This window comes from Crassostrea angulata, chromosome 2, assembly GCF_025612915.1.
Source record: "Crassostrea angulata isolate pt1a10 chromosome 2, ASM2561291v2, whole genome shotgun sequence".
Lineage (NCBI taxonomy): Eukaryota > Metazoa > Mollusca > Bivalvia > Ostreida > Ostreidae > Magallana > Magallana angulata.
In genome coordinates, this window is record NC_069112.1 from 71,472,771 (window position 1) to 71,495,198 (window position 22,428).

Here is a 22,428-nt window from a genome sequence, read left to right on the forward strand (position 1 = left end):
CACGACTTAAAGCAACATAATACAAATGATCTATTTTTTTTTGCCAAGACCCAAAACAGCACTTTCAAGAGTACAACCTTGTGCTTTATGTACAGTTTTTGCTGCTGCAAGACAAAGAGGAAATTGTCGGCGAGTTACATAGAAAGATTTATAATAACTTATATTAAACTTTCTTGTTGTTTCTATAATTGGGGTCCATGTTGAAGAAATATCAGGAGAGAACAGATGTTGATATTGAGTCCTGCACTTTTTACCAATATCTTCTGAACAGAATTTCACCCAAACAATACTACATCTAGAAGATCCAGGTACCCTGAAATCAAGTTTTGATATTGTGCAAGGTGTACCATTTGCCAATCCATCTGATACATCAATATAAACACAAATTTCTGCTGGCAGACCCTCACCAAGACACAAATATTTGTTTAATCCTTTTGTTTTTGTGGCATCTTCTGGAATTTTCATCAGAATTTTTTCATGTAAAGAGGATGGTAAGTCTCCAGATATACTATCAATGGCCTCTACAATGTTTTTTTTGGAATTGCACACATGCTGAAAAATAGTTCTGTTATAGTTCTGAACGTCACATCTGTGTGTGAATAAATGTGGCACATTCCGTGTTGTATCATTTTCTTCTTCAAGAATTTGCATTTTTAATGCTGTTATGTCTTCTTCCAAATGATTTCCTTCTCTTATTCGATTCAACATTTCAGCAAATTCTAAATCATCTTTCTGTCTCATAATTTGATCCAATTCAAACAATAGGAAATGATCAGTCCATAAATTTGTTCCTAAAGATGCAATACTTTCAGTATTACTAGAAGCAAATATCCACTGATCAAAAACTGGTTTCAGTTGAAACGAATCCCCAAAACAAATAACTGAAATACCACCAGATGGTCTAATGCAACCCAAGATTTCTTGCAATCGTAAATTTATAAAATTGAACATATTTTTTCCTACCATAGATATTTCATCAATAAAAAGAAGTTTTAGAAATTTAAATTTTGACTGAAAGTTGCTCAACTGTTGCATGTCAAGAGGTTTATAATGAAACCCTTGGTCTGCTGGAATATTAAAAGCAGAGTGTACAGTACAACCACCTACATTGAAAGCAGCTTTGCCAGTTGGTGCACAAATCAAAATATGAACATCATCTTGATTTTCCCCAGGCTGGTGTGAAAAATGCTTTACAAGTGCCTGATAAAGAGCTTTTAGTAACACACTTTTACCAACGCCTGCACCACCACTAAGAAAGTGATAAAGTGGATCTGTTTTAGTTTTCATCCAATTAAGTACATGATAGAAAAACTCCTTTTGTTTAACATTTAATGTTCTAACAAGATTTCTGTATTCATCATCAGTCAATTCCCTTGCAAGATGTTCCTCTTGGTTTGGTATTTGTTTTCTACCAATGTTTAGATCTAATGCAAGATCATAGTCATTATTTTCAAAGCTAGTTCCTGGATTGAAGCATCCGTATTCTTCGCACATTCTTGATCCGCTTTCAGCATCACATTCATCTTGGTGTTGCAATTCAGAAATAACAGAGCATTCTTCAGTTGCTGACACTGTATATTCCAGTTCAGATATATTAATCGTATAATCACATACATAGTTTTCTCTCTTCCTTTCAATTTCTCCTTGATTGTCAACATATCTTTCTTCATAACTCGAAAAATTTTTTTCCAAGGCAAATATAACATTAACTGTTCCCGGAAATAGTTTTCTTTGTCATTTCCTTTACTGTAGCCTACAGAATAAAGCACTCTTGGACGCTGTCTCTTTACCATAACAGTACCATCATGAAAAACATGTTCTTCACACTCCAAAAGTACATTTACATCTGAAGACTCTTGATCGTCATCAGAATCATGATCGTACGTTTCTGGCAGTTCTTCTGGAACAGCTTTGCAACAATTTTTGTTGTGATTATCTGGTCTTTTTTTTTACCATACTGCACAGTATATAGAGCCACAAAATCTGCCAAACATAATTTACTCATTGACTTTGGTCGTCTTTGATAACGCTTTATAGTGCTGTCTGATTCTACAGAGGTTGATGCTTTTGGTAGTTCTTTTAACACAGTATTTGGTTTCATTAGAGTTACTCTTTCACTTTCTGGATTTGTATCTACAAATACTACATCTGTAGAGGACCGTCTTAATGGCATCTGTAGCACTAGATAACACGCCTCTTGAGCTCCAACCTCAACATGATTCAAAAATGTATTGCCAACTTTTCTTACTTGGTCTCGAATGTTACTAGAAGCATTTTTGGATTCCCTGCATGCAGTACTGAGCAAATTGGACATTCCTCTTTGTCCTTTAGAAATGTATGATACAATATAGGCTGCACATGCATATGGATCAAGTATAAATTGTATATCAATGTTAGCTTCCCAGCATTTCAGTTATGTTTCATTGTAGTTGTTTACTCTAATTTCAGACAAAGCTCGCCTCAAAAACACCTTTTTTTTGGCCAGATTTAATAGTTGATCTTATGGCTAGAATATACTTATCATACGAGAGTTTCAATGAATTCAAAAACTGTTCATATGTTAGATCACAATTTTCCCCTGATTTTAACCCATCTAAAAATGAAGTAATTTGTTTGTAATTATTTTTTGCCTCAGTAATGTCTTCTCTATCATCATTTAAGCCCTCTAAAATCACAGTTTTATCAAGCGGAGGTATAGGAAATCCAAAACGACAAACAGGCTGACCTTTTTTTCTGCAAGATTGGGCATGTCTATGAGTTTGATAATTGACTAATGTAGCAATAGATTGATTTTTGCTGCAAGAAATATATTTGTCAACAAATGTTTCAATTTTATTATTTGGATCATTAACAATAGATGGGGCCTTGTCAATCCAAATAAGCATGTGAACATGTGGGGAACCTCTCTGTTGGAATTCTACTCGGAAGAAAAAATCTACTATTTTACCTATTGGAGAACTTTCATGCTTTAATACATTGTTTAAAAACATTTGGAATCTATGATCAAAATATCTAGCACATGTTACAGGATCAGCTTTAATAAGTTCACTTTTTTCAAACCATGTCAAATTTTCAATTTCTAAATCTGTGAATGTTTTGTTCCTGAGAAACTTTCCTAACACTCTTAGTAAAGGTTTCCATTTTGTTTCTGCTGCAGAGAAAGAGCAAAACCATGTTGAAATGCCCAATTATCGAATCATTGCATATATGTCTTTCTTTGTTCTCTCCCAGTACGGTGGCGAGCCACGAATCGTTCGTAGAACTCTTAAGCCCTCATCATGCTTAATGATATTTTCAATTGAACCCTCTGACAAAACTTCATTCACAGTAAGTTTTTTACCCTTCATTTTACATTTTCTTACAGCAAGTGACACTTTATCAGATATTTGTTTTATCTGCAATTTCTTGAGTTTAAAAAAGATATTTGTCACATTTTTAGCTACTCTCCTGTCACAGTTTCTCAATTCCCACTTACAAATTGTGCTAAAGTGGACAGGGGTAGATCGAGAATTGTTGTTTTTCCTGGTTTCACCGCAGTATATTGCTGGGAAGGAGAGGAATTCAGAATCTTTATCTTGAAACATTCCTAATGGAGTGTTCCCCTCTGCTGGGGCAATGCTTAAAATTCTATTGAATTCTCAAAAATCTGCAGGGTGCATAACAGTATCAAGATTTCCTGAGGACCTCAAAACTGACCCATCATCCTCTGACCATTCGTCTTCTTCAAACTCCTGTTGCTCTTGTTCACTATCTGAATGGTTTAATCTTTCTTGAATGTCTTTCTCCTTTAATAAACCATCATTATTTACAATATTCCAACTCTCGTTTAATTCTATCCCTTCATTTTGAAACAATTTGCTATTCTGTATTAACCATTGTGCTGCCATTAGAATTTTTTCTGGTCGGACTTGTTAAAACGCTATGTGGCTTTTAAAGTTGAGACTTCTTTTAAGTTTTATTGGAATTGTCTCACTAGCATCCATATTTCTTGGTAAGAGTTTAACTGTTTTGTTCACATCAGCGGGAACATTTACAACGTTACCGTGCAGAGCTAACTGACCCCCTCTGGGCAATTCTTTGATCTGCATAAAAGGGATTCTTGGCGATATCAATCTTTCTTCTAATTTTGTCAATCCTTGCAATTCATTTGGTATTGCTGGAAAACAAAAGCCATTACCAATGGAACAGGGTGGAACTTTACTTTCCATAAGATATGTTTTGCATTGTTTGCAGATCCATTCCTTGTTATTTACCGTTTTAATTGATTTTACACACATTTGTAACAAATTCTTTTGGAGTTTCTGAGAACATCTAAATTCTTCAACAGATTGTTTAAAGAATAGTTGACTGCAACTAACACATATATATTCTGGTCCTTGGGATATAAGTAAATGAAATTATGATACCAGTTTATCGGAATTATCACAACATTGCTTTTTGTAACCAGTAGATGTTTGTGATTTCTTTTTGCGCTTCTTTTTATTTACATTAGTATCATTATCCATTAGATTCTGAGACTTAAAAGGCAGGTCTACAAGTTTTACAGCTCTTTGGTCTTCACATGAAGTGAGGTCAATTTTCTCATTCACATTTAAAGCTTCCTTACTTTTTGGACAAATGCTATCTGGAATAGTGCAAATATTAACATCTGCTACTCTGTGTTCATACTTAAGTTTGAACTCTGACATAGTACAGATTTTAATCACATGCAAATCATATTGTTCATCTATTCCATTGACAAGACATCTCAAATGAAGACATAGTTCCTGGAAGGTTTTCTTTTGAATAATAACACTTGTTCCGTCGGGCGAGGTTAAACCTGCAGCATTTCTAGCATGCGAATCAAAAACAACAAAAAAACCATTCTGACTTGAAATTGCGATGGCACTTTCCTTACACAGGAATATGCAAAATTGATTCTCATTTTCATTTCCTGAGAGTCCCATCGCAAGTGCTATCTTTAAATTGACAAATGGATAGTTTCCAGAGAAATTTTCATTAATGGTTCCACTGTATTTTTTTTTAATTTTCCAGTTAAAAAATATTTTATCCATTTGAATAAATGGTGGTACATCTTGTGGCTCAAGAAAAGACCTATAAGACATTAAAGTTTCTCTAGCAAAGTTGTAAACATAATCCCCTTGAATCAGAATTTCATCTAGATCTTTGGCTACCCACTCCGAAGATATGAAAGGTTTCATGTAAAGTTTAATCAGAAAAACAGTGCAACAAGGTAAGCATTGCCGTCCACGAGACTCAAAGCTGAACAACTCATCACCTTGGTGGAAAGTTCCCTGAATCGGAAAATCAGTTTTGGGTCCAGGATTCAATTCTACATCACCACACAAAAACAACAACACTGAAACAATCAAACAAACCTTGTTCATGTTTGATGCTAAATATAGAAGAAGAAACCATTTTTTACCCATTGTGTTTTTCTTTTGAATTTTCTTACTCTTATTACAGCTATAACATCCTATTCTAGCACGCCACTGTGCAATGTTCAATCTTTAATATCCTTAAGTGTACCCACAAGATTTTTAAACAGAAATAATTAGCTCCATTTCAACATATACTAGCATTTCCAAAACAAATATCAAAGCATTTTAATTATTTTAATTTGAAATCAATCTTTCAACATAATACTTCTGAATAAAAATATCAACTCTAGCATATGAACTCCAGCAAATTCAGAATAAAAATCTCAACTCCAGTGATCAGAATGATAGTATAAACTCCAGCAATCAGAATAAAAATATCAACTCCAGTAATCAGAATATATCAACTCCAGATTCAATATGTAAATTCTACTCCAAAGAATGTTTTGTATAATTTATCAACTCCAGATATTACATGTTTTGCATCTCCAGAATACTATAATATCAACTCCAGTAAAATGAACATATATTATGGAAATTACTCAATACTCAAGTTGAATCTACAACTTTTACTCTGAATAAAATTCAAAGAATATTTATAGCATAGTTAAGATATTATACGGTACGTATGACACGTTCACTATATCAAGCAATCTGCATCAATATCAATACATATGCATATTCGTAATGTTAGGACCCTATTTAATATTGGCTGTGATAAAGATGGGTCCTTTTCACACTGATTAAATGTCTGTAGAATATTCTCTAGATCGTTTTATTCTTTCAGTCGTTTGTATTCATGCAAGTACACGGTCTGGTGGATTTGTTTACAAACAAACTACAACATGTGCTCAAGGCTAACGTAAAATGTATTTAAAATATAATTATCAATAACAAAACCTTGTTTTCTACAGAAAAAATATATGTTACGTACCTTTTTCTCACTTTCTCAAGCTTCTACGCGGTCTTTAGGAATCTTTCTTGAACAAACTTAGCTTCGATGCGATGATTGCGATCGGCCAGACACGCTATTTTCTAGACATCACGTGACTACGTATCACAAACTACGCACAAAATAATTCTTTCTGTGCACCTTTCATAACACACGACACAGAAGACACTTTTTCCTGATATACTTAATAATTGTTGTTTTTAGACATTCAGTAATATAATGACACAAAAACGCTTTACATCAACATGCACTGGAATATCAGTAAACCTTGTATTCCTACGCACTATGAACTGGCGCGAAAATGTCATGACGTTAGAGTTCTCTGCCCTTCTTTAAACAAGGCGCTGTTGTAATATTCATACGCGTAAGGTTTAGAGTTTTATTAAATTTAACAAAATTATTTCATATTGGTTACAATAACGTAAATGATTAAAAACATACGGAAAATATAATCTTGCTTAAAGATATTAATTATGAACAACAAATAGTTAACTTTGCAACATTCGAATGAAACTATTTTGTGTCGCCCATGTTAAAATAATTGTCAACTCTTTGCCGTAAAGATTAGACCGGCAACTAGATGGCCGTAAGCCATAATAAGCAGATGTACGCATGCAGGGGGTATATCCATTAACACCCCATGGTCAGGTTACCCAGGTTGTTTGATAGTCTACAACAGGGTAACCGAGTGTTAGGTGTCAAGTATGTTTTCACCATTGTTCAATTAACACATCTAGCATCGATTATCTTTATGTAATTATTGTCGTAATATATCATGTCTGATGTGAATATTATCTCATCACTATTTTTCTGTTCTGGCTGCTTGACGCAAGAAATTTTCATGAACCTTAGCTTGCATATTTACCATGCAACTTCCTTAAGACTTGGTTTTAATGTAGTTAATATTTTGTTTGGTGAACTTCCAATGTCTAAAAACAACAAAGTTATTAGGGTCTTCCGTTTTCAACGGAAGACCCTCTTGTTATTCTATTGTTTCTTTCTATTATTATTAGGGTCTTCCGTTTCCAACGGAAGACCCTCTTGTTATTCTATTGTTTCTTTCTATTATTATTATTATTAGGGTCTTCCGTTTCCAACGGAAGACCCTCTTGTTATTCTACGGTTTCTTTTTCTTTATTATTCTTTTTTTTCTTTTTCTGACTTTTTTGAAGCGCAATTTCTCAAAAACTATCCAACCGATTCGCATAAAATTTTCAGGACGCATAAAGCATGATCGGCGCTACATATAATTAAATTTTCAAATGATGACGTCACTTCCGGTTTCAGATATTGAGGATTTTGTAAATATTTAAGGGTCATTTTGTCCACGCATCTCCTCCGAAAATAATCAAGATAGAAGCTTGAAATTTTCAGGGATTGTAGATGAATGTATGTAGATGTACCCCCATGCTTCCAATGATGAAAAATGCTTTAGGCCTCAAAGCTCGCCTGAACCTGAAAATTGGCACCAAATTTTTTCACGAAATTTTTGCACATTTTCTGTGATATCTTTTGATGTATAAATATTTTGTTAAAACATGTAATGCAAAAGATGTTTCAAATGACACGGGCTTTCGTTTAATATCAAGAAAAAGGGGCTGGCCCCTCCAATTAGGGGCCAAGTGGGCTGTAAAGTCTTCTTTCAATAACTCTTTACTGAATAATAATTTGTTATTAATTATAGAAGCAAAAATGTTCATTGTACAGCTGTTTATCTATACAGTATCATACCTAAGTCATATATTACGTAATTAGGGGTTTCAAGGGGCCAGAATTCAAAACTTTGATCATTAATATCTGAAAAAGGAGAACTTTTTTTAAAAGCAATGTAGAACAAAAGTTGTACAAAATAATGTTCTGAACAATATGATACCATAAATTTTGTTGATAGTGGCCCCGGTAAAGAGTTAAAGGGTCGGCCCCTAAAATACAGTTGTTTAGATATATCGATAACGGTTAACCATTCATGAACATTTGTAGAACAAAATATGCTTATATTTGCGAGACATTTTATTTGATATCAAGAAAAAGAGGCTAACCCCTCAAATTAAGGGCCAGAAGGGCTATAAGGTCTTTTTATAATAACTCTCTTCTGACCAATAATTTGAGTTAAATCATAAAGCAACAAAGGAGCTTTTATTAAGCTTAATTTAAAACTGAAATCCGTTTTAAATCGGACGATGCATTACAAAAATATTGGGATTTCAAAATTGAGTTTTCCGGAAATTGTGATTCCACATTCTTGGTTAAGAAAATAGTGTTATGTTTGAAGTTAAATTAACTCGTACCTAAAATAATTCGGAAATTGTTAATTCGTACTTGAAGACATTCGGGACTTTTTGTTTATTAAGTCGTTCTAGAAATTGTAAAGGTATTTATTAATTCGTTCTTGAAATCATTCAAACATTGTTAAGTCGTACTAAGAATTATTCGATTTTTATAAAATATCTTACAGGAACTTCTATCTTTACTTTCGACACCACCGGAAGACCCACTCGTTGCTTTGCAACGAGCTTTGCTCTAGTTCTTTTTATTTTTTTTTCTGACTCCTTTTCGGCTTTATAACTCAAAAAGTTTACAACCGATTTTGATGAAATTTTCAGAGGTTGTGTGCAACTATAATACCTCATAGTTTGTGAATTTTCTTTGAAAACGTCACTTTCGTTTTTACGTTACGTCATCTTTAAAATTTTCAAAAAGTCATTTTGTCCACGGCGTTTCTCAAAAAGGCTTTAAGATAGAGGCTTGAAATTTTCAATGGTTATGATTAAATCGATTTACCTCTGTAATAAGGCTGGAAATGAAAATCTGTCACTTCCGGTCGAAACCGGAAGGGAATCAAATTTTTCGAAAAAATGAATTTTCTGATCAAATCAAAAATGAATATGTGTTTTATAGAGCTTATTAAGCTGAATCTAACACTGAAATCCGTTTTCAAATCGGACGATGCATTACATAGATATACGAGTTCAAAAAATGATTTTTCCGGAAATTTTGATTCCGCGTTTTTGGTTAAGAAATTGGTATCAAGTTCTTGGTTAAATTAACTTGTACCTAAAAATTAATTGTTAAGTCGTACTGTAACACATTCGGATTTTTTTTGTTTAGTCGTTCTTGAAATCGGAAAGGTTTTTGTTAAGTCGTACGTAAAATCATTCGGATTTTGTTAAGTCGTACCAGGAATAATTCGATTTTTTCAACTTTTTATTTAAGATACTCTTGTTATTGGTTTAAGAGCTCTGCTTCTTACAGGAACTTCCAGCTTTACTTCAGACATTAACGGAAGACCCACTCGTTGCTTTGCAACGAGCTTTGCTCTAGTTATTATTAGGGTCTTCCGTTTCCAACGGAAGACCCTCTTGTTATTCTATTGTTTCTTTTTATTATTATTATTATTCTTTTTCTTTTCTTCTGACTCCTTTTTTGCTTCATAACTCAAAAAGTTTTTAACCGATTTTGATGAAATTTTCAGAGATGTTTGCAAGTTAGCGTCCCTCAGAGATGGTAAAGTTTTATAAAGAACTTCACCTCCGTTTTGACGTGACGTCATTTTTAAAAATTTCAAAAAGTCATTTTGTCCCGGACTTTTCTCAAAAACGCTTTAAGAAAGAGGCTTGAAAATTTCAATGGTGATGATTTGGTCGATTTACCTCTGTAATAAGGCTGGAAATGAAAATCTGTCACTTCCGGTCGAAACCGGAAGTGAAACAAATTTTTCGAAAAAATGAATTTTCTGATCAAATCAAAAATGAATATGTGTTTTGTAGAGCTTAATTAGCTGAATCAAACACTGAAAGCCGTTTTAAAATCGGACGATGCATTACAGAGATATCGGGGTTTAAAAATTGATTTTTCCGGAAATTTGGATTCCGCTTCCTTGGTTTAAAAAATAGCATAATGTTCAAAGTAATATTAACTCGTACCAAAAATAATTGTTAAGTCGTACTTGAACATTTCGGATTTTTTTTGTTAAGTTGTTCTTGAAACCGGGAAGGTGTTTGTTAAGTCGTACTTAAAATCATTCGTATTTTGTTAAGTCGTACCAGGAATAATTCGATTTTTTTATCTTTTCATTTTAGTTACTCTTGTTATTGGTTTAAGAGCTCTGCTTCTTACAGGAACTTCCAGCTTTACTTCCGACATTAACGGAAGACCCACTCGTTGCTTTGCAACGAGCTTTGCTCTAGTTCTTTTTATTTTTTTTTCTGACTCCTTTTCGGCTTTATAACTCAAAAAGTTTACAACCGATTTTAATGAAATTTTCAGAGGTTGTGTGCAACTATAATACCTCAAAGTTTGTGAAGTTTCTTTGAAAACGTCACTTCCGTTTTTACGTTACGTCATTTTTAAAATTTTCAAAAAGTCATTTTGTCCGCGGCGTTTTTCACAAACGCTTTAAGATAGAGGCTTGAAATTTTCAATAGTAATGATTTAATCGATTAACCTCTGTAATAAGGCTGGAAATGAAAATCTGTCACTTCCGGTCGAAACCGGAAGGGAATCAAATTTTTCGAAAAAATGAATTTTCTGATCAAATCAAAAATGAATATGTGTTTTATAGAGCTTATTATGCTTAATCTAACACTGAAAGCCGTTTTTAAATCGGACGATGCATTACAGAGATATACGAGTTCAAAAAATGATTTTTCCGGAAAATTTGATTCCGCGTTTTTGGTTAAGAAATTAGTATCAAGTTCTTGGTAAAGTTAACTTGTACCTAAAAATTAATTGTTAAGTCGTACTGTAACACATTCGGAATTTTTTTGTTAAGTCGTTCTTGAAATCGGAAAAGTTTTTGTTAAGTCGTACGTAAAATTATTCGGTTTTTGTTAAGTCGTACCAGGAATAATTCGATTTTTTCATCTTTTTATTTAAGGTACTCTTGTTATTGGTTTAAGAGCTCTGCTTCTTACAGGAACTTCCAGCTTTACTTCCGACATTAACGGAAGACCCACTCGTTGCTTTGCAACGAGCATTGCTCTAGTTAATTTTATTATTCTATGTTCGAAACAATATTTGTTTACTTGTTTAAAAAAAGGCAAACTGCCATGCCTTTCAGGTCTTTTATCTTATTTATTTAACAAATACAAGGTTGAAAAATATATAGCTTGTAAAAATTTTGAAATGCAAAAATGTGTCAATACCTGGCAACCCTGGTATTCTATCTGAGACACTATGATTCAATCTTAGTCATGTTATTTGTCTTAATTAATTAACACTTTGTTCATTAATTACCAATTTATGTGCTTTCATCCGTTCTAATATTCTTACTCTTTTATATTTACCTTATTATTTTTTTGTTTTTGTTTTTTGTTTTGTTTTTTTTTTGGGGGGGGGGGGGGTTAATTCTTTTGTAATTTTTTTTTAATTTAAGCAGCCTCTACCAATTAGATTGAGTGTGAGAGAGTGAGCACGCGTGAAAGAATATTTAAAAAACTGTATTGAATTTATTTATTATGTTTCTTGAGAGTAAAAAAAAAAAAAATATTTCATTAGCATTGCTACACGAGGCCAAATCAAGCATGTATTTTACTGTTTAACATGTTGTTGTTTTTTTTATCTTATAAAACATACAGTCACTGTTGCTGGCAGGAAATCTTTAAAATCGAACGGGAATATAGGGATTTATTTTGTCTCTACCACGATTTGTAGTGAACCTTTGGAATTGTATTGGTTTGAGACCTTCATTCTAAACGAAAAAAAAAATGATATTATGTACGGGTTAACAAATCTGCAGACCTTCGCAAAATGTTAATTTATACCTTAGAACATTATTCACGTTTATCAAAATGAATCAAACACATACGACCTAGAATCATATAAGTAATTTGACATTTTAAACACTATCCGTCTTAAATTTATGAGCTAAAAATTGATAATTTTTCATCATAGTGGAAAAAAATACAAGCGACCTAATTAGGATAGAATTAACAATTTGTGGATGTTTAACTACTTTTCGAACTTTTCTGGCAACGTTTTTTATTTCCGAATTATTTTTAGGTATTATGAATTCATTGTGTATGTTTTGTTTTCTCTATTGTTTATGATGTATATTGATCAGTAAGTTTTAAAAAAGTATCCCTGAATGCTTATATAATGTTAGAAGGTTTCATTTAAGGTGGAGTAATCCTTCTAGCGCCTCTCTCACAGGTGAATGAAACGTGACACCTGTATTCTGATTGTTATCTATAAACGTATTTGAATTCGTTATTCATTCATAAAATCAATTTTTAAAGTCTCGAAATCACTTGGTGGGCATGTTTGTTTAACAATGAATCCCAGGGTGTATATTTATAAGGGCGTTCACAATTCGTAACAGAAAAAAATTCATCTTTCTTTATAAATTGAAAAAACGCATTTTGTACAAAAAATATCTAAGGGTTGAACTCCCGATATACTTACGTTGGGATAACTGTCTTACGGGAAAGTTTGTTTTGTACATCAAAAAGCGAGTATGCTAAAGTCATATTGACAAACGATTAATAGTACGATTTCCTAGTAGAGAAGTTTTGATGACGTATAACATAAATGCAATTTATTAAAAACCACTAATTTTTCATCGTCATTAGTTCTGAATTAAATTTTTCAACACATAAGCACAATTAAGGTGAAAACCCCCCAGAAAATACTATGTTTTTTTATATTTTAAAAACACCGTTTGGAGACAATTATGACAAAGAAGTAGTTGATTTCCTTTTTGTCCCTCATTCATTTATCTGGAATGTTGTATCCAGCAGTACAGCGATTTGTCCCCCTTGTCTGCTTTCTACATTCATCCCGTCGCGTTTCTGCGTGTCAGGTTTGCTAGACTGGTGGAAATCCATTCTTCTGGTGGTCTACATTCAAATATCTGAAGTTTTTCTGGCTTTTTTTTTAACAATTTTGATATTTTTTGTGCAAGAAAAACGGAAGAACCAGCGCTACTACGATAACTGTAAATTCGCCGCCTCGAACTGGAAGCGGCATTCTAGATTCATATATATATATATATAATGTGATAAACACACACTTAAAACAACAGTGTTGTTCACCTATTTCTCGCGAGATGTCTAAAATGCACCAACTTATAACAAATGTCATCAGTTCCGTAAAATGTATTCAACAGTCTGTTTGAATAAATGTTTCTGTTTGAGTGGGATGAAGGAAACTATAAAAGCGATATTAGTGAGCAGTAAAGTCCTCGTTTTATTAATTAGTTGTGAATGAAACATTTTAATATTTAAAATCGATCGGTGAATGTTGCCTCCAGTTTGAGGCGACGAATTTCCAGTTCTATAATGGCGCCTGTTCTGGCTTTTTTTTAACAATTTTGATATTTTCTGTGCAAGAAAAACGGAAGAACCAGCGCTACTACGATAACTGTAAATTCGCCGCCTCGAACTGGAAGCGGCATTCTAGATTCATATATCTATATAATGTGATAAACACACACATAAAACAACAGTGTTGTTCACCTATTTCTCGCGAGATGTCTAAAATGCACCAACTTATAACAAATGTCATCAGTTCCGTAAAATGTATTCAACAGTCTGTTTGAATAAATGTTTCTGTTTGAATGGGATGAAGGAAACTATAAAAGGGATATTAGTGAGCAGTAAAGTCCTCGTTTTATTAATTAGTTGTGAATGAAACATTTTAATATTTAAAATCGATCGGAGAATGTTGCCTCCAGTTTGAGGCGACGAATTTCCAGTTCTATAATGGCGCCTGTTCTGGCGTTTTCCTGGCATCATTAATGTAAATTTATTTGCAAACCCATCAATTATGACAAGAAAAGTTTTAAGAAATTTTTTAAAATATTGTTTAAAAACATACAATTTGAAACAATTTTTTATTAAACATAATTACATATTAATGTCAGTGAACACAAATAATCTTTGGGCACACTCAAGGTATGTTTTTTCACAATTTAATATTTAAGTCGTTTGACTTTGAAATTGAACTTGGCAAAAATCCATTTGATTCTGGTTTCTTAGGAATTCTTGCCAAACTCCATCTCTTTTATTCGTCACCAACCTTTTTGTCGACTTCAGGCACCAGTTTCCTGAGAGATTCCGAGGGTCGAACTGACATTTACAACAGTTAGTATTTTTTTAGCGTTATACCTTTATTAGTTACGTAGTCGGTTCAATCTTTCTTTTTCTTTGTTTCATCCCGATTTTGCAATACCCTCCTAATTTTTTTTATAAAAAATATCAATAACGATTTTTCCATATGTAAAAAAAAATGTATTATATAAAATACCTATTTTTTCAAAGTTACAAAAAGATATTAATCAAAGGAACGACCACAAAGGCGTCAAACTGACATTTTCTTTTATATATTTTCTTTTAAATATAGAATATCAATAATTTTAATTTCTTTATTAATAGTCGTATATCAAATAATATTAGAATAAAAAAGTAAATGAATTATGTTTTGTATTGCTTTAAAAACAAATGTGAATATAGTTTCTTATAAAATAAGTAGTGATGGGTTTTTAATACAATAAATCTTCATGGTTACAAAAATCGAAGAAATTTCAAAGATCTAAAATAAATTGTCTTTCTGCTTAAACAATTTTCACAGGTTCATAATTTAAATACATTAACAGTGTGTTATAATAATAAATCATACTTTTATTTATTTCAATTCACTCAAGACATTATTGAAGAAATTACATAGAATATCGTTTATGAAAAAAATATGGGATCTAGAATATCCGAAGACGCTAATGGAAAAAATCCTCCCGTCTTTTACTAATGATATAATAATTCAATAGATGTTTGTTAAAGTAAAAAAAAAAATTTAAATAAAGTTGTAAATATTTGATATAATTATTTTTTGCGGAAACAAAAATGAGATAAATCAATCATCATATTTGATAAGAAAAAAAAATCAGAAGTACCCAAGGGCGTCATCGGAAATATCGGACACAGTGATAAACGGTGTTTGTACACATTGTCTTCTGTACATTTTCGTCCAAGAGGTAGTTATATAAAAAAAAATGCCTCTTTTTTCCTAAACGCAAACTTTAATGTTACTTTCTGGAATATATTGAAAACTTTTTTTTTTCCAATGTGCTTGGAAATATGAGTCATCACCCAAAAGCAGAATTTTTTTTTTAAATCAATCCATTGCTCAGTCTCCAGATTTCTGGAACTATAGATACCAGTTTTTTTTCTTTCAAGCAATTCAATTGCAATATACACAACTAACAATGCAAACACTTTTAAAAATATTTATTAATTTTAAAACATGTCCATTTTCTCCTCCTGTCTGGGGGGAAGGGGACCTCTGTTAATCTGAAATTAAATCAAACAAAATATTGCTAAATTCATAGGAAAAAAAATACATTTTATTTCTGTGTTTTTTTTTTCATTTATGTCTTTGAAATATTTGTTTGTTTATTTAAGTTTAGAAATTTATTCAAACAAAGTCATGACAAAAAAAAATACATTTTTTTTTTTAAGTTATATTTAATTTTTTTGTTTGTTAATTTTATCTAAGAAATTTAATCAAAGACAATACTGTTAAATTCATGACAAAAAAAAAAGTTTCATTTTATTGTTTTTTTAATTACATTCAAAATATTCATTTGTTAATTTTATTTCAGTGCATTCATTTTATTTTCAATCATCAACATAGACTTACTTTTCCAATTATTTCTCGGGCTACTCGGGCTCCTCTTCCTCCATCGCCGCGGTGGAGGTGCTGGCCGAGGCCATGCTTGCGTTTCCCTCAAGCGATCTGAAATTTATTGTACAGTGTCATCCCTATGTAAAAAAAATTAATATAAACCAAATAAAAAATAAAAATAAATAAATATAGAATTAATAAATAAATGAAAGAAAAAAAGAATAAAAATAGACTATCTAATGAAATAATGAATAAATATTTGTTAACAAATAACTGTATTTCATAGTTCTTAATTTACATACACGTAAAAATTTATCATTAATGTTCTCTTTCTTCTTTTTTTAAAATGAAATCGTTATTATATAAAATAATAACTCACAGCAGTTGTCTCTCGAGACTAAAATAAAATGATTAAAAGACAGTGTAAAGAAAACGTGCAAAATTGGTTAGATAATGTTATACATAAAAGCATGAATAAATAACGTAAACATCCAAAACCATGACAATTTAAAAATGACAAAAATATCATACAGTTAGTATTTGATATAACAGATATTCAATGGTGATTAAAAAAGACATACATACCTATTTTCCAGAAGACAGTAACTCTCCGTGGTTGAACTACGGGAAAAAGGAGGTAAAATTTGGAATATATATTTAAAATTAAACCAAATGAAACATGTAAATTTGTTACGTAACTTACTCGTCGCTAATTGTAACGATTTCGATCCTTTTCCTGTTAAATAAAGAAAAGTTGTGTGATTATTTGTATTCATTAGAGCAAAAAATTTTTTTTACATATATAACCATTCAAACATTTATAAAAAAACATAACTCGGTGACAAAAATATTTTAATTTAAAAAAAAAGAATCATACTAACGTTGGACGAATCGGCGCATTGGGGGGTAATCTAAATGAACATGAGAATTTAGGGTCACATTATATTTACTGCATACCACAATGTATAAATAACGAATTTATTATTTAAAAGGATAAAATCAAAATTAATTTACTGACCCAATCGGCACCGACGGAGTGGAGGGACTAAAGTTAAGAATATATGAACAAATTAATATATACGTATATTTCTAAGATCATTTACAAGAAATTGTGTTTCATTAAATATAAAATGTACTAACAGGTTTCCCCTCCTCTTTTTTGACATCGGCGTGCTATATATGTACGGACAGAATATGAAATGCTATTAATTTTGAGTTAATTTTGGGAAAAAAATACTAACCCTGACGAACATCCCGGTGAGGAGCTTTACGTCCTCTTTCTGGATGCTACTGGAGTACTTTACATATGGGGGAAAAATGATGATCAATTTTATTTTTTTAAGTGTAAATCATAAAGAATAAAAATTTGGTTAAAGTAAACAGAACGGAGATTAAAATCATATACACTGGAGAGTACGTTTTATTTCTAAAAACAACACAAACGACACTTACGAAGAAAGAAGTGATGTGGCACATGCTCCATACTAAAACCAAAAAAAAAACAAAATGAAAAGACTAATTTACAACTTCGTTCTACATTCTATTACAAAAGATATTTTCACACAAAGTTGCTTCATATTTCAAGTTATCCTTAAATTTACTTTTTTTACTTTACAGTTGTGAAGTTCTCATTGTAATGTGTGTTTTAAAAAAATTGACTCACTTGTAGCTAACTTTTTAAGTAAAATCGTGTTATTTTTTTCTCTATTATCAATTACTCACGGACATGGCAGGTCGTTTAAGTCGCTAATCGCTTGCGCGAGATTTCTCATGACTTGACGCACTTCCCCGCAAGTAGAGCGACTTAAAATTATATTTAAGAGTAATAAATAATTTTATCGCTATTTTTTTGTGCAGAATTTACTAGTTGTATTTCTGAAATAAAAAAAAAAAAGAAACAAAAATCATAGGTAAAAAAAAAAAAAAACTTACATTGCCATGTTTGAATCCTTGTGAATATATTCCAAAGACAATTTAATTGAGCGTTTTCTTCGGTTTTAATACAGCTTTGAAAATTCTCGTGCTCATTATCATTTTAAAGAAATTTAGAAAAATATTATAAATCAAATTTCGAGGCAATTTTGGTTTAGGAAAAAAAGATGGAGGGGCCCATTATGCTTTCTTATCTTTTCTGAAACTCATCCGTTCATTTTTTATGTTACTTTGATTTTTTATTCTTGTGTTCATTTTTTTTTTTGGTAATTATATTTGGTACTCCTGCTGTCAAATTTCGTCGGAATTTGATAAATATTATCATTATCTTAAAACTTCATCGTGAGAAAGGGATGAAGGAGATCGGTAGGTACTTTCCTCCTTAGAAATTGTCTAAATGACTTTTTGAAAAATAACATGTTTGCAAACTTAAAACCGTCAAACACGGCCACTAGGTTAATCACGAGTTCGAACGCGTGACATTAATTCCCTTACGCACCCTCCTAACTGGTTTGGCCTACAATTATTAAAAGGGAATTTCAAATCAAATCAATTGTCGTTAAAATTAAAACAATTCATAAAACTTAAAATTATCGAAAAAGCGACTTTTTGTGTAATCAGTATCCTCGTCAGGTACAGAATGACCAAATAAGCAAATTTTGATAGACACAAATGTATGTCATAATGGTCAGACGATATACACAATACAGTGATTGTCTGTATACAGAGTCCAAAAAAATTGGTTATCATCACTTTTTATTTGTTCGGGATCACCCTAACCCGCACTGTTAACGGGTGTTAATGACTGATCAAAATATCACGTGAAAGGGTAAACTTTAATTTCATGATTAAAAGTTCAGAATTAGTGCATTTCAGTTATTCAATAACACTGCTACATAAAAGATAAGATTTTATTACCTCCTTAAAATGCATTTTGTGATTCTTTTCTCTGTCTGTATACTATTTGGAGGGGCATCGGGATGTGATATGTGTAAAATTGATTTTGGCAATTTTGCAACGTGCACTGGTGAGGAGGTTTTTCCCTTTTATGCATCATACGTAGAGGTAGAATGTTTCATTCGAAATATAACCACCTTAGTTCCGATCGTACAATTAAGACTTAGGGGTAAATTGCGGATCTATTGTACAGTATGTACATTTATGCAAAGAGACCCAGATCAAAGACACAGTCATGCTGGACTCGACAGAGAAAAACCACAGGTGCAGAGGTAATTATTTTTTTATTTCCTTAAACGGGTCTCTGCGCTCACACTTCTAAGGTTAGACTGATCATAAGAAAACACCGATCGTGAGAAAACTCCGCCCCCTGTTACTTTTATCCAATGAATAAGCACAATTAATTGCCGATTGCATCACATTTCGCAATGGCTTGCCGTTTCGTTAATGGAAGGCCTTTGTGCCCTGGTAATTTTTTTTTTACTCCAAAAAAAAATAGCGGAAAAATCTATTTTTAATGTTATTAGCTAATGTAAATAGTTTTTTTTCCCTCCCGATAGACGACGCAACCACCGCAACAATGCCGCCAATGTGTAAGTATGTGCATGATTGAAGATGTTGATGTTTTATTTTGTATTTGTTGAATAATTTCTCGGGTGCAGATACACTTTGGTATTGCTTTTTGCTTTTTGATATTCAAATTTTAGCAGACACTTCCTCTGTTCAACCCTCCTTAAATCAAATATGTCGCAGACCAGTCGACCGTACAACACACAATTTCAACACGTACATACTATCAAACTGTCACAGCGACCCCATTTACCAACATTGATTCCACACTTACAATCCATATCAGTACCCCGCATACTTTGACATCAGACATCACTACATCACATCATACGGGCACCGCAGACAGCAGTACACTGTCTACTCGACCCACCATTCTCTGGCCGCACAGTGTATAGTACACGCAAACTATCATCATTTCTACTTTAATTACTATCATTTTTAATACATCACTTTTAATACATCACATTCTATCAACATCAATACTGATAGAAACATAGAATAAACTCCGACGACAGAGGAGGTCACGGCACAGGGACATCGGCAACGACTTACCGGGACAGTGACAGCGACACAATCCGTCAAAAAGTACACAATCTGACTAACGTTCCTTCTTGTGATTGGCATTATTATCCCCTCGCGCAACTTGCTATAGCGTCGCTGCTGTGCATGTGTGCGCTTCATTTCTGTGAAACCAACATATTCTTATAATACTTATGTTTTTTTTAAAAAAGGAATATATAAAAAATATTGAATATAATTTTACTTTGTTTTTTCCCCCTTATTTTTTTTTTATTTTCTTGCTTCCTACAGTTAATTATCACAAACTTGACTAGTTAAGCATATGAAAAAACTAACCGTAGGCTGTCAAGAAAAGTCTTTCATCATCAAGTACATTAGGTGGGAAAAAACCTGTTCACCTACTGTATTTGATTAATGCTTTTCCCCCAGTGCACACGTTTCATTGTATTAGAGACATCTTTTTGAAAAATTTGGTGGGCGTTAAAACGACCGTTGAAATATATTTCAGCTTCAAAGAAGCTACTGTTCTTTTCTCTTGTCTTCTTCTTCCTTCTTCTCCTTTGCTTCTTCTTTCTCTTCTTCTTTTTGGTCTTCTAGATTTTGTAAGTACTGTTCGTACTTATAATCAAACATATATACCAGTCTTCCATCAATGTCTCTTAACTCCCAGAAGGATAGGGGTCCATTGCTATTTCCCAATCCCAGTCTTCATGCTCAGGGATTGGTAAAGCAGTATCCAGCCCGTTTACCGCAGCCGAAGGAGTTGAATCGTTTGGTGTTAAAGGCATTTTGAAAAATGATAAAAAATTGTAACTACTTTTTAAAATATACCCTAAACTTTTTTAATATACACCCTTTTTTAATGTTCAAGTGCGCATGCTACATCACCGCATTTTTTCATGTAATTTTATTTATTAAAATATCTCTCTCTGTGCACAGGTAAGTATACCTTATTTTCACTGTTTGCTCAAAATAGGTCATCTATATCGACCTATTATTTCTAAATAAAATTCACGTCTTGCTTAATATCATCTTTTTTACGTTATCGATACTACAGCGCATGCTCTCAAACCATAGAATCATCTTATGGTTTCGTCATAACCTAAAACCTCCTACTTTTTTTAACGCATGCTCACTAAATCTGTATATTCAACCTCCCTTTCTAAAAGCAACCAATGAGAACACGACCTCTATAAATTTACTGTTCTAAAAAGTCCCCCTCTATAGGGCCTCAATATTAACTACGTCACCACCTCTTTATTCAATCCTCCAATGAAAACACGACCTCTATATTGCTACCTTTTCTAAAAATAGTGATGAAAAATCAACTCTATAATACAACCTCTCTAAAACAGCCAATCAGAAACGACCTCTATAAATGCAATTACGTCATCACCTATACCTCCACCTCTATATCAGTAGTAATAGTGTGAGCATTGTTTCCAATTTATTAGAGGCAAACTGTGACGATGATTGCAAAAAGTCCTTGAAGAAACATAAACTGAATTTCATTTTTCTCTTCGTAATTTCAACTATCGTTATTATACTTTTATGCGGGAATACAGTACTGTTGGAGGAAAAGCGAAACACAAGAGAGCTTATAACAAGCGATTGCATTCAGTGGAAGTGTGTGAATTCTACATATATACCTCCAAATTGTTCATATGTCGACAAATATCCACTCAGTGATGAGGTCTACTTAAGAATATGTAAGTCGGATGGAGACGTTTTAATAGATGTACGATTATTCAAAGATGAAGAAGGGACTAGTGATGGAATACAAATCACCAAAATGCAATGGCAATATTTGAAAAACTCAATAGCTCACATAGATTCTTCAATAATGAGAATATCGCATTGAAAATATTTTATTTCATGAGTTTCCAAAATCTGTAGTCACGCATACGATTTATTAAAAGGAATCAGCCACCCTGAACAGTATGAATAGGTTTTATGATAACACTGTGCGTCAGATCTGGGGGGAAAAAGTTCAGTTCATTTACCAATGATAGATGTCGAACATAAATATTACAACTTGTTCATCTCTCTTTGCATTGATATTGTATGGAAAAAAAATATACAAAATATCGAGAGAACGGAGTAATGGTTGTGAAATAGATCACCTCTCACAATCGGAACAGTCACATGAAACTAGTAATGAATTTTGAGCTCGCCTTTATGAACCTGAACATTCGAGTTTTCCACATTATGCTGAGAGATCATGACTGTGATCGGGCAGAGATAATAACTCTATCTGAAATTATGAAAACCCACTGCCTCACTGACTTTTGATATAAATTATATTCAGGAATGAAGAAGGATACTACATCATACGATTATTGAAACAATGAATGATCAAGAAAAAACACAGTATTTGGCAAACTACTATTATAATATTCGCAATCCCGCAGCATATACAACGCCTGAGAAACTTTATCAAGCATTTAAAGCGAACAAAGACTTTCATTTTAGCAAATATTTTATTTCTAAATGGCTAAAAAA